This window comes from Ambystoma mexicanum, chromosome 4p, assembly GCF_040938575.1.
Source record: "Ambystoma mexicanum isolate Mex_15411 chromosome 4p, UKY_AmexF1_1, whole genome shotgun sequence".
NCBI lineage: Eukaryota > Metazoa > Chordata > Amphibia > Caudata > Ambystomatidae > Ambystoma > Ambystoma mexicanum.
In genome coordinates, this window is record NC_090927.1 from 1,107,840,034 (window position 1) to 1,107,855,670 (window position 15,637).

A 15,637-nucleotide genomic window follows, 5' to 3' on the forward strand; every position below is an offset into this window, starting at 1 on the left:
AAATGAAAAAATACACCCTTCTTGACACCATTACACTGATTTTGAGGAACGTACCAGTTTAACAGAAGACAAATGTTCGTGCTGAGAAAATACATATTGGTTACTAAGGAAACCAAGCAAAGTACAGCTTGGCTTCCATGGCATGCCTACGTTTCCATACATACTTTTGGACTCGGCAAAGGTAAACACTGTGATTAGGCGTTGACAGTTTGAAGTTTCTGACGCTGTTCATCCAGGTTGGGCTTGGCGGTGGAGGTTGCCGGAGTCGTGATGCTCAACTGCCGCGCTGCTTGCCTCGGCGATCCCCGCTGCTTCCTTCGGGTATCAGCACCTTGGATAGCGCCCTGTGTGCCGCCGCGCCTGATCAACAGTTCGCGCCCTCCCCCGCACCACCAGCCACCGCGGCCAGCCCTCCAGAGCCTCGCCGTGTGCCGATACGGCTCACTCCCAGCACCGCGGACAGCGCACAGGGTGCCAATGCGCAGAGCATCCTCCGCACTGCCAGCATCGGTCTACAGCAGCCGCATCAATTTCAACCTTTCAGCAGCGCCGGCTGCTTGTGGGAATAACGTTCAGCACCGCGGACAGCGCACGCCGGGATTCCCGCCTTCTCCCACGCCTGGCTCAGCACGGGCTCAGCAAGGGGCATGGACGCCAGCCACTAGTGCTCCTCAACAGGCACCCGCTGCACACCTCCCTCTCTGTGCCGCCCACTCCCTTCTGTAAAGCGCGCCTTGTATGTCCTTCCTCGTCTCTGTCTTTCTTACTCAGGCTACCCCTTCGCGCTCTTTAGCTCTCTGCCTGCCTCCTCCTCTCGAGTTCTCTCCCTCCCGCTTTCTCTTTCCTCTCTTTTTCCTCTCCTTGTCACTGCTATCGTTTAGATTCGCTCCTTTTTTCTTTCTATCTCCCTCGCATTCTTGCTTTCTCTCTTACCCTCTTTCACTTTCTTCAGCCTTCCTCTTGCTCATTCTTTGACTATGTTTCTGCTCCAGGCTCGCCCCTCTCTTACTGTGACTCTCTCCCCTTGTCACCCCATCTTTGTCTCTGTCTATGCATGCTGCATCTCTGCCTCGCTTTACACCTCTCTCACGTGTCCCTTAAGATCTCTCTGTTTGCGCGACGGAGTCCTGCATGTTACAATTTTAGCCGGTATCAGTGTTTCAAGCACGCTGCGGCTGTCCCCGCTGGCTTTATCACACCGCCCTTACCTCAATTTATGCCAGGTATTCGCCTAGCCTACTTTTCTGCACCTCACTCTATGTCCATCTCTCTATCTCTCCCTCTCTCTCTCGCTCGCTCTCTCCAACTGTATCTCGCTCTTCCTTACCGTCTCTCCTTCCAACTCGCGCCCACTTGCCTGCAAAGACCCGCACGCGCAACCCCCACATGCAGCCTTCCCCTTGCGGAAACGACAGTCCCGCAGTTTCGCTTTTAACCCCCGTTCCCTTCACTGCCTCGCAACCTGAGACGATTTTCCTAATCTTCAAATGTGTATGACTGGGTGTTTGTGTGTGTGTGGGGGGGATGGGGGGGGGGGGGGTTGGGCGATTATGGGACGGGGGGAGGGGGGTCAGACGCTCTGTATATTTACATCGGTTGTAACACTCATTCTGGGTCATTCCCTGTACACTAAGCACGGAAAACGTTAGCCGCAAAGCGACCCCCATCCCCGAGCAGCGGGAAGCCTTCACTTCCGCTTCATCTTGGCATAGTGAAAGTATTAAACTTGAGGCGTACCTGAAGCAGTCAGACTGCTCGCTCCATCCTCGGTGAAAGCGTGCAGAGCCTTCTTGCATGTGAACACCGGCTCCAGTACGAAGTCAGCATCTGGGCTGTGCTTCGGTGTCCCCTTAAGGCAATTCTATTTTTACAAGGAGGAGTGATAAAACAGGTCACACAGCCCCCTCTTTATAAACTATACAGCCTACTACGTGTTTGTAGCATTCACAGTGCAAGCGGTCCGACGATAAAACTCAGACCATGTAACTCTCCAGATATTACTATCTTTATTCATAAAGGAGCTATCAGTTCAGTCTGTAGATTGATAAACCATAGAGCAATGGGTAGTTAGACATGTATGCAGGCTGCTCCTCGGACACAGACGGAAATACAGCAGACGAGAGACATGCAGGGATGCTAAAATGAGCGTACGGTGGACAGAACAGCACTTAAATTGGATGGGTAAATTGATCGATGGATGAATGGATAGATGGATTGACGGACAGACGACTGGATAAATAAGCAGACACACAGATGCACCGACAGGCAGGCCAGTCTGAAGCAGAGGGACAGTTAGCATAGTACATAGACACATGGGGCCTCATTGCAACTTGTACATGTCTGCCGGTGGGGGCCACGGATCACCCGGCAAGGCCTGCCGATAGATTAGGCCCCCACCAGCAGCTAGATGACTGAATCACCAGCACCGGACATGCTGGTGTGTGCCGGTGACTCAGTTGTTCCCATCCCATGGAGTCCTATGGCACTCTATGGAATGGGAACTTACCGCTGTTTCTGGCACCTGTTATATCCTTTTAATAGCGGGATATCGGGCACCAGTAACAGTAAGGCAGGTTTGCCGGGAACCCGACAAAATTACTGGCGTGTTACCGGCAAACCGGTGGTGATCCTCATAGACCTGATGGATGGATGGACGGGTAGACACACAGCCTGACTAATATGTAGGAATGAAGTACATATATTTATTTATTTGCATTTTTAAAGCACACATACAGCCCGCGGGCATCAAGGCGCTGTTACATTGTTTGCGAATTATTTTTGCGCGGACCCGGCGATCGCACCTGTGTTGCTTCGTGTGGTCTTGCTTCCAAGGCGAACACGTTGCCTGCTGAGCTATCCTCCCAGAACCCCCCTCCCCAGGATATAGTGAGTGACAGAAAAAGATTTGGACACTGAGACTGAGAAACATAAAGGCAAAAGTATCAATGGATGCAGGGACGGTGTGAGAGCCTTTCGACTTTTTGAAATGAAAGGGGCCTCAGGGGGTCCTCCAGCAACTTCACCCATGTTGCCAGTCAGCAGTCTTGTAACATAGCAATATATTCATTCCTCCATGTTTCGTCCTGGGGCACCGCTCACATTACAAGCTGTGTTTTCTCTTCCCATGGAATATACAGAAGTGTTATCACCTCACTGCCTTCTAACACAGCCACTTGCTGACAAAGAAGGGTTTAGAGCTCTTCAGTGGGCATTTAGTGTTTAAGTTCCCTGCTGGCTGGAAGTCTCATTATAATCACCTGCTATTGACCCTATCTTTATCACCATTGTAATGTACCCCATGGGTGCCTCAGACTGTTTTTGCTCTCAGCAGTGGGCCCCCAAAATCATGTTGAAATGGTCCCCCACACATCTTCAGCCGGCCTGACTGAATGAATGGATGGATAGACGGACGGGCGGACGGACAGAAAAACTCTCAGGAAGATACATTGAAAGATCGGCTGATACATTGATAGATAGAATGATAGACATTGCGATGAAATCTTATTTTGACCAGAAGTAGAACAAGTGAAGCAAATACATAGAAAAACATATGTATCTTTATTTCTCGACTCAGAGTTCTCTGGTGGTAAATACAAACTTTGACCAAGGAGAGGGGTCCCCTGGGGCTCTCCGTACCCTTGTAAATAATGCCGCTTTCTCAACAGTAATGATTTTAAACAATTTCAATGTTTTTCTTTAGTCACAAAGTCAAAATCTAAGTAAATGCACATTAGTGTTTTGTAAAATACAAGTTTTAATCAAGAGACGAAAAGGGAGAAAACATGAGTGTCCAATGCATTTGGTATTGGATATAGCCCTTCATCAGGGACCACATCCACTGTGGAATGGCACCAGCCATTCCACAATATTCAGGATTAAGTGTGGTGGCATGTGGACAGTGAGCATATGCAGAGATGGAAGTGTTGACATCCTAACCTGACACTGATGTTTAAAAGGGAGATGGATGTGGTCCCCAGTGAAGGACAATCTTCGCTCAGAAATGCATTGGACGCACATTTCTTCTCCGATGTCGACTCCTGATCAAAACTTGTATTTTACAAAACACTAATGTGTATTCACATAGATTTTGATTTTGTGGCTAAAGAAAAACATTGAAATTGTTCAAATCATTCTTGTTGAGAATAGCGGCATTAGCCACTGTCGGCATTAGCCACTGCCTGCATCAGTGGTGAGATGTCCAGTCCAAATACTTGACTCATGAATATCTTTAACTCTATAATTTAAGAAACAGATTGCGCCCGCTTCCCAGTGGTCACGTTCTCTAGGGGTAGTTCATAATTGAAACTCCGCAAGAATGGAGTTGACTCAACGTGCAAATCATTCTGACTAGTCCTAACCAGGGAACCTGGTATTTCTTCCAGGTTAGTTATAAAAACAGGCAGTACATTTTTCAACAAACTATCCCCTTACCTAAGGCCTTTCAATTTGTTTAAAATGTTTGCGTGCAACATCATTTAAAATATTTTCACACACATTGAGCAGGGAATTTAGAACCAGATTCAGGGGTCTTAAGGGTGTTGGTGTTGGGTTGGAAATTTGTGTTTGTTGTGATATTAGTACATTGTGTTGAGAAATCTTTGAATTAAATAGATGTGTGAAGAAAGAACTTTCATGGGTCAGACTGTCTTCAACCTCTCTTTGTACTGTGATCTGAGTTAAAATAACAATGTTTTCTCCGATGCCACCAGAGTGCATTTGAGCTGCGCGAGAGGTGAGTTCAGAGTTTAAGTGGTACAGTGTCAAAAACTTCCAGAAGTTCAAGAGTTTTTTTGCATTAAATCATCACCTCTTGAGGTCCCTCCCCCTTTCATCAGCACCTTAGCGTCACTTCAAATACATTCTTTTCCCTGAATTTCAAGGGTTAGTTGCATTGAACTATTGAGCCTAACTCTCTATCAACTAAAGTGCTGCAACTGAAAATGTGTGTGTGAGAGACTATATATACTGTGTCTGAAATTGCTGGGAGATATTTAGGTCCTACTTCTAGCCTATAACGGTGTGGTTATCCTGAAAGCAACAGCTACCATAAGCTACTTTTGGCTACAACTAGTGCCTTACAAACATACATATTTGACCATAACTTTGAGTGTTTTAGAATAGTAAGAAGAATTAGGACGCATCTAGTACACGTTTGAACATAATGGATCATACATAATGGGCACAACGTTACAGTTTGTTGCTCCCATAGAAGTTACATTTGCAGTGCACTGTGTACTCTCGCCTGGTACCCTAGCGGCAGCTCCTGTCTAATGGGTGATGCCTGACACCCAGTAACTGGTTTTAGCTCTTGCTTATTAAATCTTAATGTTTATATTGGCTTCCAGCAAAGAGGCAGGGACACCAAAGGATTTCCAGACAAACAAAATCCTTTAATAGTAGTTTGTCACATAGCAAAGAAAGTGGTAGAAAAACGACACGTTTCATGGTGCACACACCGCTTGATCACATTAGGAAATTAGACATAGAAAAGGCAGTTTTGAAAGTAAGATAGCAGTCTCTTTGGTTGCATCCTGTGATAGAGCGTCTAATTACAAAATGTGGTCCTGTTCTTAACAACAGTGGCAAAAATCTTTTAGTGTCTAAAGACAAGCATAGTTTCAAATGTTGAACTGATATATAAAATTCACATAGCGGTCCATGTGAGGCAGTTTGGTCAGGAAAAAAGGTATAGACTAGTCATCACATTCTCTTATACAAAAAGTATGTTTTGTTCCCAGTGTGCCACGAAAACTAATCTCGATATAGGCAACAACTACTCATGCTCAACTCAACAGAGAATATAGACTTAGGCATATGTAAACACAGGAATAGTAGCATGTCATTATGCATAGATAGCCATTCTTTAACTTAAATGCCAAAGGCTATTAGTAGTTCTTTCACACTGTGCTATTACCACATGCTGGATAAATTCATATATGTTAAATATATGCCGTCATCTGCCTTATGGACATTGTGCTGACATAGTGCTAATCGGTGCAATAACCCATTATATGATCCAAGCATACTAATTAAATAACCTGATACAATGTACAATAATGCAAAGTTGCAAGGCTCAAATACGCGGAATTAAGCAAAAGTACGCATTATTTGCGAGTAGGTAAAGTGCATAATGCATGGAAACTTATTTGCTGTAAACATTTCAATTTGTGCAAAAGAGCAAAGCAGCAATTGGCTAGAATGTGTTGTTTCCAACATACACAGCCATCAACAAATATAAAGTGCAAGGTGCTAGGTTCTTACGCAAAACCGCCTTTATGCTAAAGTGTCCCATGCATACAAATTTGGCACATTTAAGGTGCCATGTGCAAGGGCCAATATATATATATATATATATATATATTATAGGGTGGCAATAGCCGCACCATAGTTGAGGTGAGTCAGAGACACATATGAATCCCTCAAAATTCTGTTGTTATTTTTTAATTCGATTAACAGATTTGGCCGGAATTTCGAAAGTGATTAAGTCTGTAGCCTCCCCTCCCCCAGACTGCAAAGTTTTGTAAAGATTTCTTAAAAAATGCCAAATGTATTAAGGGTAAAAAAAATAAAAATCTCCAAAAGTGCAGCCTACTTCCCATTAATTTTCCCATAGACAAAAAAGATAAATTTTTGCCAAAGTCCACAGCCCAAACCGCTCAACGGATTTGGACCAGGTCCGAAACAACTTGGGCACAAAGTGTTGGCTCCCGTGCCATACCTGGTTTGGAGTATTTCCATGCCTTGCTTATTTTAAAATTTGATGGAGAAGGGGGGGTGCCCCCTTGTCCAAAAATTATAATTATATCTCCCATAGTGCATTGCAGAATCATGGTTTCCAGAAATGAAACAACCGGCATCTTGTTTTTCTCTCGATGCAAGAGATATTCACGGGTGTAGCCGAGGTTATGGGAAAATGGAACGCAGTAAAAAGCTATTTGCTGGTAAAAAAAGATACAAATGCTGTCAAGGTAAAGGTGGGGGGTTGGCTAGAGGCCACTAAGTGAAATTTGGGAGTTGGAGGAGATACAGGGACAGAGTTTGCAACACAAAGCTTTCCGTAGCCTTGGCTATAGTTGCGAATGGCTGACGGATCATCGCAAACTGCGTCATAGAAGCAGTGTTTGTTGTGGGGGGAAAGGGAGAGGGCAGGGGTGGTAAGACGGCCATCTGGGGAGTGGGGGGAGCTGGCACATATAAGGGGGCACTTGGTGAGGTATGGGGGCAAGAAAGCATTTTTTTCTGGCTGTTTTGCTGATAGTTACTGGGATATCAGAGGCTGCGAAAGACTACAGACAGCCGAGGGTATGTGTAGTACGGTAATCGTTGCTATATAGTTTGTGGTGTTAGTTTTTATATATTTTTTAAAGTACTTTGTTTTGGTATAGTGATGTCACGGTGATGGCCCAGTCGGACCCGGAAATTGCCTATTCGCGGGTGCCGGGCCCGTTATATCCCCATTCCCATTGAGCCAGGTCAGACCTGGTGTCTGCAAGGGCACCCGCGAGCAGAACTCCTAGTTAGGCGGTACATTACCAATGGTTCCGGTAGCGATACCGGTGCCATTGTTGCCTTACCGCCATACTCGTAATGAGGCCCAATGTGTAGTGGCAGGTCATTGTGGATTGTATCATGTGGATTTGTACTCGTATGGAGTATCTAGAATGAAGTGATTGATTTTGGTTTGTCTGTGTGACACTTTGGTGATGCGCAATCACAATCATATTATTGTTCTTCATTGTGGAGGGAAAATTGCCGAACATGTAACACGATTTTCAGTGCCGTTTGCGCTGGAGGAGGCTCTTGGCCAGGTCATGTTTCTGTTTGCGATCTCCTGCATACATTTTTATGGCACTACGCAGACACCCATGTCATAGAATTATTTTTTAATTTGGTCAGGAAATGGAGAAAGCGAGGTACATTACGAAGAAGTGTATTTGTGCCTTTATACAACTTGTGCCAATGTCGTACTTTACAAATGGGAATCTGACATTTCACAGCAAAAAAATGTTTCCCCACAAATAGCGTTCCTCTTAACATTACTGCATTTCCGATTTTCACGCCCTACATAAATGGCATTGCTTCCCTTTTTGGACGTATAGGAAGAATGTTTGTGGTAGGTGTTGCACACTTCATGTCTTGAAAATGCACTGTCACACACACAACAATTTCTTTTAACAGCAAGGCATTTGTACCAGGTGCACTGCAGTCTTTCCCACAGTACCCCGGCTGCTTTTATTTAGCGCACAATCTGTGGAGGGTATACGATGCGCGGCGCCCTTCCTCCCTTCATTGCCACTTACACTGTTGAACTCTGAAAGGAGCTTTGTTTACTTAGCCTTTTTTTTCTTTTCCAGTGCATTTCTGTTTCTTTTGGTCTTGTAACACGCACCACCGAAGGAACGAAAGGCAAGGGCTGGTATGGAAGGGCCAGCACCTACAGGGATACAATAGGGGATCTGCAGAGAGAGGAAAATGTTGGGTGTCCCTCAGTTCAATAGTATTTGTATTTTTTTTTTTTTTGTATTTTATTTATTTCTATAGCGCACCAGGCCCAGGGGCAACCGGGCGCTTAACTTAGTTACAACAAGATGAAGGCATGACAAGGCATGTGACAGAGTATTACAGGAGTATTACAGGAAGATTTACAAAATTTACAAAATATACATTCAAGCGAATATCGATAAGGCAGTGATTTACAGGATAGTTAATAAGGGATGCAGAGTAGGTCAAAGTGCAAGTAGGGCAGTAAACTGGTGTTAGCTGTCTTGGGCGGATAGCCAAGCTTTGGTAAGGTGTTTGAATTTCAGGAAGGAAGGTTCTGCTCTAAGGTCATTGGGGAGTGAGTTCCAAAGTTTGGCTGCCAGGATGGGGAAGCTGGTTCCACCTGATCTTTGGAGATTAAAACGCGGGATGACCAGGCAGTTGGCTTGGGCCGCTCTGCGAGGTCTGGTGGAATTGTGGACAGAGAATCTGTTTGCCAGGTAACGAGGGGCTTGGTTGTGGAGGCATTTGTGTGTGAGAGCCAGGGACTTCAAGGAGATGCGATGTGGGATAGAGAGCCAGTGCAGGTTGCGCCTGGTGTCAGATATATGCTGGCGCCTAGGAATGTTAAGGGCCGCTCTGATCGCATTGTTTTGGACAATTTGTAGCTTGTTTAACTTGCGGAGATTAGTACCTAGATAGAGGGCATTACAGTAGTCGACCTTGGATAGTACGAGGGTCCTGGCCAAGGTTACGCAGTTGGCAGTGGTTAGGAACGGGCGACAGGCGGTGATGAGCTTGCAAGTATACGCTGCTGCAGATGAGACTGCGTTGGACTGTCTAGTCAAGGATAGGGTTGAGTCGATGTAAATCCCTAGAGTTTTCGTGTCCTTAGCAATAGGGATGGTGTTCCCATCAATGGTGAGAGACTTGAAAGCAGGGTCAAGTTTAGTGAGTTTTTGTGGTGAACCAAGAATGAGGAGCTCTGTCTTTTCATCATTTAGGCAGAGGCCGTGTTGGGCCATCCACGCTTGGATGACCTGGTAGATGGCGTTGATGGCGCGGGAGTCAGTTGTGTAGTCTCCTGTGATGGGGATTAGTATCTGTGTGTCGTCGGCGTAATTGGTATACGTGACGCCCAAATGGTCCAGAATATCGAAAAGGGGTTTGGTAAACACGTTATATAACGTGGGCGAGACACAAGACCCTTGAGGCACACCACAAGAGACCGGAGCGGGTGGTGCGGCCGCAAGTGGGGAAAACACGCGCATTGATCTATTATCCAGGAAGGATCTGATCCAAGTAGAGGCATTTTCTGAGAAATGTGCGGCTGATTTGAGGTGATGGCAGAGAATTTTGTGATTGACAAGATCAAAAGCAGCAGAGAGGTCCAGGAGAAGTAATAACGCCAGTTTGCCTTTGTCTTTGAGCTCTTCGATCTGCGTTTTTAAATCGATAAGGGCGGTCTCAGTGCCATGGCGAGGCCGGAACCCTGATTGCCTGAGTCCCAGAAGTTTATTTGATTCAAGGTATTCCTGAATTTGTAGGTAGGCCGCGCGGTCAAGGATTTTTAGTAAAAAAGGTACAGTGGTAATTGGTCTGTAGTTAGTGGGTATGCTGGGATCCAGGGTAGGTTTTTTCAGAAGCGGGATGACCCACGCATCCTTAAGATTGTCCGGTACAATCCCAGAGCTAAATGAGGAGTTGATGAGCGTAGTGATGAATGGTGCTAGGTCGTGAGCTGCTTCCTTAATAATAGGTGCAGGACAAAGGTCACCCTGACAATTGGACGGTTTAAGGCTAGTGATGATCTTTTCCACTTCGAGAATGGAGAGTGGAGAGAAGCTAAAAGGAGTCAGAGAGTCTGTGATAGAGAGGTTTATGGTAGGTATAGGGATCTGTAGAGGGTTGGTTTGAAGGCTAGATTGTTTGTTGTTGATTTTAATTTGGAGAGTGGCAATCTTACCTAGGATCTCACCACTCATTGACATTCTCCCGGACAGAGTATCCCCAAGCACTTCAAAGTAACTTCCCTCTGTAGAGTACTGCATGGCAGTACATGCACAGTACAATGCCCTTTGGCAGGTAAGGGTCCTTAGTGCAGAATATGGTCTACAAGGGTGTTGTAAAGTTCTGGTGCCATACAGGAGTGTCCCTGTTGTGGGCCACAGCCTATGTGGAGAATGCTCTACATGAAATGACCCTACTGCATTTTTGGCAGGGTAGTACCCTGCCCACTGGTCCCTTATGCTTGCATTGCTGTTCTCGTCACATGCGGTACGGACACTTCATGATACAACATTAGCCGTAGGACTAGGATGCACGGACATGACGGATTAATGGAATAGAAGAATGCAAACAACAAGGAGAATTCAGCTCCAATACGTGCACGAGGAAGGTAATTCTTAAGAGCAACCCATGCAGCTACACTACAGTTTTAAGCAACAGTAATATTGTTTGGTCTCCGAAGAATGTGCTGTTTACATACTTCTGTTACAAACATGCACTACTATGTTGGTGACCAAGCAGCAACAGCTTTGCTATTTTACAGACTCACTAGAAACTGTCAAACCTGCACTTAAACATTATCTCCAACTGTACGACCCACAGGCAAATCCTTCACACTCTCCGGCACAGTGCTCAGTGCAGACATGGTGTGTCTGTTTCACAGGTCATGGAAAGGCAAGCAGCACATCAATCAAACTATTGTGACATTTAGCATGCCCAGCATACACTCGAGGTTGCTTTTACTTGTTTTCAAGTAGGCCTCATACAAGCAGAAGTAGTGCAGGGACAAATTGGTAGGTTTGCAAAACAACCCACGTAATTGTACGGAGTACTTGAAATGCAGTTGCCTACCGTATGAATATGTAGGGCTGCTGACAGGGGCGTTCTTACCAGCACAAAGAGGATGCCCTAGGCATGGACATAGTTGTACAATGGATAGACGCGCGCTCCCACAAGCAATTGAAAGTGCTTCCTATGGATACCTGCATTGTGATTCCAGATATGCCGGCCGGGTGCAGTCGGCATAGGAAACCTCCACGTTGCTTACCTGCAGCTATCTCGGCTACTAATTTGTGACACCGAATCACCATGCTATGTTAACACAAAAAGAAACACCACGCACAGTTTCACCAACACTTAACATGCACACCTTTCATTTGCCTGATACACCGAAACTATTAGGCAAGGGAAGGGGTAGCACAAATGGATACATAATCAGGTGAATTTGGCCTTTCCACAAGTTCATGAGGATGGCAGAAAAGCTATCACTGACAAATCATTTTTAAGGGGACGTTACGGTGAAGGTGCGGTACTGCAAACATATTACCTCTACTAAAAACCTATGAAATTCACTAACAAAAAACATTGTTAAAGGGACTACAAGGGTGTTGTAAAGCTCTGGTGCCGTACAGGAGTGTCTAAGTTGCGCTACTAAAAACCTATCAAATTCAGTGAAAAAACCTTGTTAAAGGGACATTATGGTTACAAGTAAAACCGAAAAACCCCTGAAAACCCCCTGAAATTCACCAGTTATGGTCGGCTAAGCAATCACAACTCGCGCCACCACCGTGCACTGCTAAGACTAATACCCATGATATCAAAGATGACATCACAAATGTCATTCACGACATCACTGATGACACCACATGTTCATTTAGTTTTTATGCACAACCTCTACAAGGGATTGTCATTATAATGTTGGCAGAAAAATGTCAAAAAATTATTGGAAGAAATATCACGCGCCAAATAGTTCATTAGGTGATGCTTTGCTATAAACACCATTGTATTACTGAGATCCAGTACATGACGAACTCCTATACAAATGTAGGCATTCTGTGCATCATGCGCCATAGAACTGCAATATCCAAAACCTCACTATGTTGGATAGTAAAAGGATGAATCCTTTCTTTTCAGAGTTTTGTGCACTGTGACACATGTAATAAGTATCTAACATTGCCTCCCTTTCTTCATAATTGTACTACTACACACAAAACATAAAGAGACCACAATGCATACAAATATGAGCATATACCGGGAAAGTAAAGTAAGTAAAAAACCAGCAGCATTACCAGAAAGTGTTCGTAACCTAAGTACTTCAGTTCATGCACAAACAAGATCGTTGTGTCTCAAAGCTGCTTATTCTCCAAAGTATATGTATTGCATGATGTGAGTGGATTCTAAGGAAAGTAGGGTATGTACATATGAGAAGAGTAAGGTCTACAAACATAGTCCCTTTTGCATTTTGACTTCCTGACTGTTACTGATGAAAACCACCTGCCCTAGATATGTTAGTGAACTACAAAGAAAGGGTAGGCAGACATGGGATGTCATGAATGACATTTATGATGTCATCTTTGATGCCATGGGTATTAGTCTTACGCAGTGCACGGTGGTGGCACGAGTTATGGTTGCTTAGCCTACCATAACTGGTGAATTTCAGGGTTTTTTGGTTTTACTTGTAACCATAACGTCCCTTTAACAATGTTTTTTGTTAGTGAATATATATATATATATATATATATATATATATATATATATATATATATATATATATATATATTCAAGGAAAAAACTTTAGTTTCATGGACGTTAAGTTGAGAACTTAACGCAACAAACCCCTTGAAATTCAGCTAAAGCCACCTTAGCTTCACGCCCCCTGTTGCACAGCCTATGACCACAATGATGACATCACAGATCACATCACTTATGACATCACTAATTACATTAAAACAGTAACTGCTGAAGTGGGAGAATGGGATAACACCCTCCCCCCAATCTCATCCAGACCATGGCCTAGGGGATCACAGCCCAGACACCCCCCACGAGGGGAGTTCATCTACTTACCAGATGACAAAATACCCTGGTTAAAAAACCTACACATACGAGGACTATGCCCACCAGCACGACAGGCTCACACCAATGCCTGCGTCATGGATCAGCTCGACTAAAACCACAGCCATGAGTATTCACATCGTTAGAGATGCCATGACGACATAGCCAACAGACAAGAATACACGTGCCACCATGCACACTGGTCACTCACACACCAACCCACACGAAGAACATACTCAGTGCTACGACGCAGCGGACGGTCACACCCACAGACATGCATTGTTGTTATTTTTCATATAGGCCTTATACAGCACTGCAGAAACGCAAGATCCCCAAAGAGCTCGTGTACATGCTTGCTGACGCTTCTTCTCGACACCCATCCCTATGAGGACACCACCATGTATATCTAACGCTGCCTGTGACACTCTGTCGCCCCGCGACCTCCATACTATGGATTATGTACCGCCACCCAGAAACTAGGCCCAAGTAGGCCGCAAGCAAGAGTCCTCAGGCAGGAGCCTCGCACACGAAAACCCTCCCAGAGCGAAATACAAGTGCTGACCATGCAGAACGAGCCCTAACGAGAGCCCACAGCCAAGGCCACGATGTTGCAACCCACACATCGCGCGCCCAGCGCCAAGGTTACACCGGCAGGTGCCAAGCCCTCAGAGACAGAATACAAAATCTAATGTTCATAATTCTGCTCCAGCTACGGTCTCCACACGCGTGACCAAGCCGAACTGACAAGATGCCAAGCTTACGAGACGAGAAGCCGCCAGGGTCCCACGTCTGGGACACAGGTTGCAACAACGAAGCGGCAAAGATGGACACCTACAGCGATGGGAAAGACCTGCTCACCAGCCCATATGCAGACCTGTCCATTGTCCGCACTAACACATAGTTGCACATTGTTGCTAATGTCAGGTACACCGCGGGCTGGGAACAGTGATGGTCCCAGGCTTGGGGGCTTGCGGGAGAACCAATCAGAATACAGGGGGCTTATTACTGACGCCATTGCCCCTAGCCAATCACCAAGGGTCCCCTTGTAACAATTCCAAAGGAGCAACTGTTAGGGACAGCCCAAGTATACCACCTGACCTGTCCTCCACCACTAACATCTCTCCCTATAGGGGACATATGCTAACCCTACCACTCGGGGAACCAATCCAAAGTGGCAATAGGTTTTGTGAAGATTTGTCCCAGGTGACACAAGTAGCGCGTCATACTGCTGTAAAAAGGGCCTGCGAGCCCCACTAATGATGAGAGCTTTTCCGGATGCATACATACTAAGCGTATCCCTGCCGTTACTCTAATAAACAGCAGTCATTGCCTTGCTCCTTGTGTGTGTGTGTCATACTCCTTCTGGGACGCGGGAGGAGTTGGGGCCTCCCCAGCCCGGAGGTCCGCGGACGGCTCTGCTGGCCCCCGGGATAATCACCCTGACAAGTTGGAGGCACTGCTGAGATTTGTTTGAGGCCTGTTCCCCGGAGAGCATTATTCCAAGGCCTCTTGCTAGGAGGCGGCACGGCAGCGCTGCCCCCTCTGCCGTTGCCCCCTTTTGAGGACTACAGGACCATTGCAGAACTGCAAGAAGACCGGACAGCGCAATACGGATATTGGCCCTCGGGAGCCGCTTGAAGTGTATCCCGCCCGCAGTTGGCGAGTGTCCAGACGTGGTCCAGACGAGGGGAGGGGAGGTGGCGAGCCGCTTTGGAGGGGTGCACGCAGTCGAGCAGCCCCGCCTCAAGAGAACTTGGTGAGTATGACACACCCAACAAACAACGTAATGTTATGCGGAAGAGGGGAGGAGTTGTGAAAAGGGTGGAGGGAGGTGTTTACAATGTGTTGTAAAAGATTTGATAAATAAGTGACGATAGACGAGTGAGTGGTGGCAGGACAGGCACGAGGGCTGCCTTCTACCGCGTCACGGAGTGAATAGAGTGGAGCTGAAAGGCACCATGTGTGGTTGTTAGAAGACACTGATTTGTTCAGATCGTGGGCACCTGTAAGGAAGGGGTGTGGCTTTCCTATGAATTGGTGTTTTAGGTCAATGGGTAGATGAGGATCCCTACTAATTGAGTGTTGAAGCTCGTTAGGTAGATGAAGTTTCCCGGCAGGAGGTCGCTAGTTGTTTCCAAGTGCGGAAAATAGTTGGCTGGTTAAGCTCCCCTAGTGAGGGGCGTATCACACGCGAGGCGACGCAGCGTGCGCAGTCCGATTATAAGAGTTTATTGTGGTTTTCCTTGCTCCGGTTGTAGCGAGAGGACAGCTGTGGGGTTTACGAGGGACAAAAGGAGTTAAAACATATCGCGCGCTC

At 46.0% G+C, this 15,637-nt stretch overlaps 1 protein-coding gene across 3 annotated transcripts in view; it reads right to left on the reverse strand.

The window, feature by feature from the left end:
* The window catches only part of GRM1 (glutamate metabotropic receptor 1), a 2,116,184-nt gene extending 2,114,353 nt beyond the window's left edge, over positions 1 to 1,831 (reverse strand). Inside the window, exon 1 of one of the 3 annotated variants that reach the window (XM_069606696.1) lies at positions 1,738 to 1,831. The gene's annotated coding sequence lies outside the window, so the exon portion shown is untranslated. Of the gene's footprint in view, positions 1 to 164; positions 1,363 to 1,737 lie in introns of those variants that run through there. The other 2 variants (XM_069606695.1, XM_069606697.1) reach the window with 2 other exon arrangements.
* Positions 1,832 to 15,637: the final 13,806 nt, after the last annotated feature.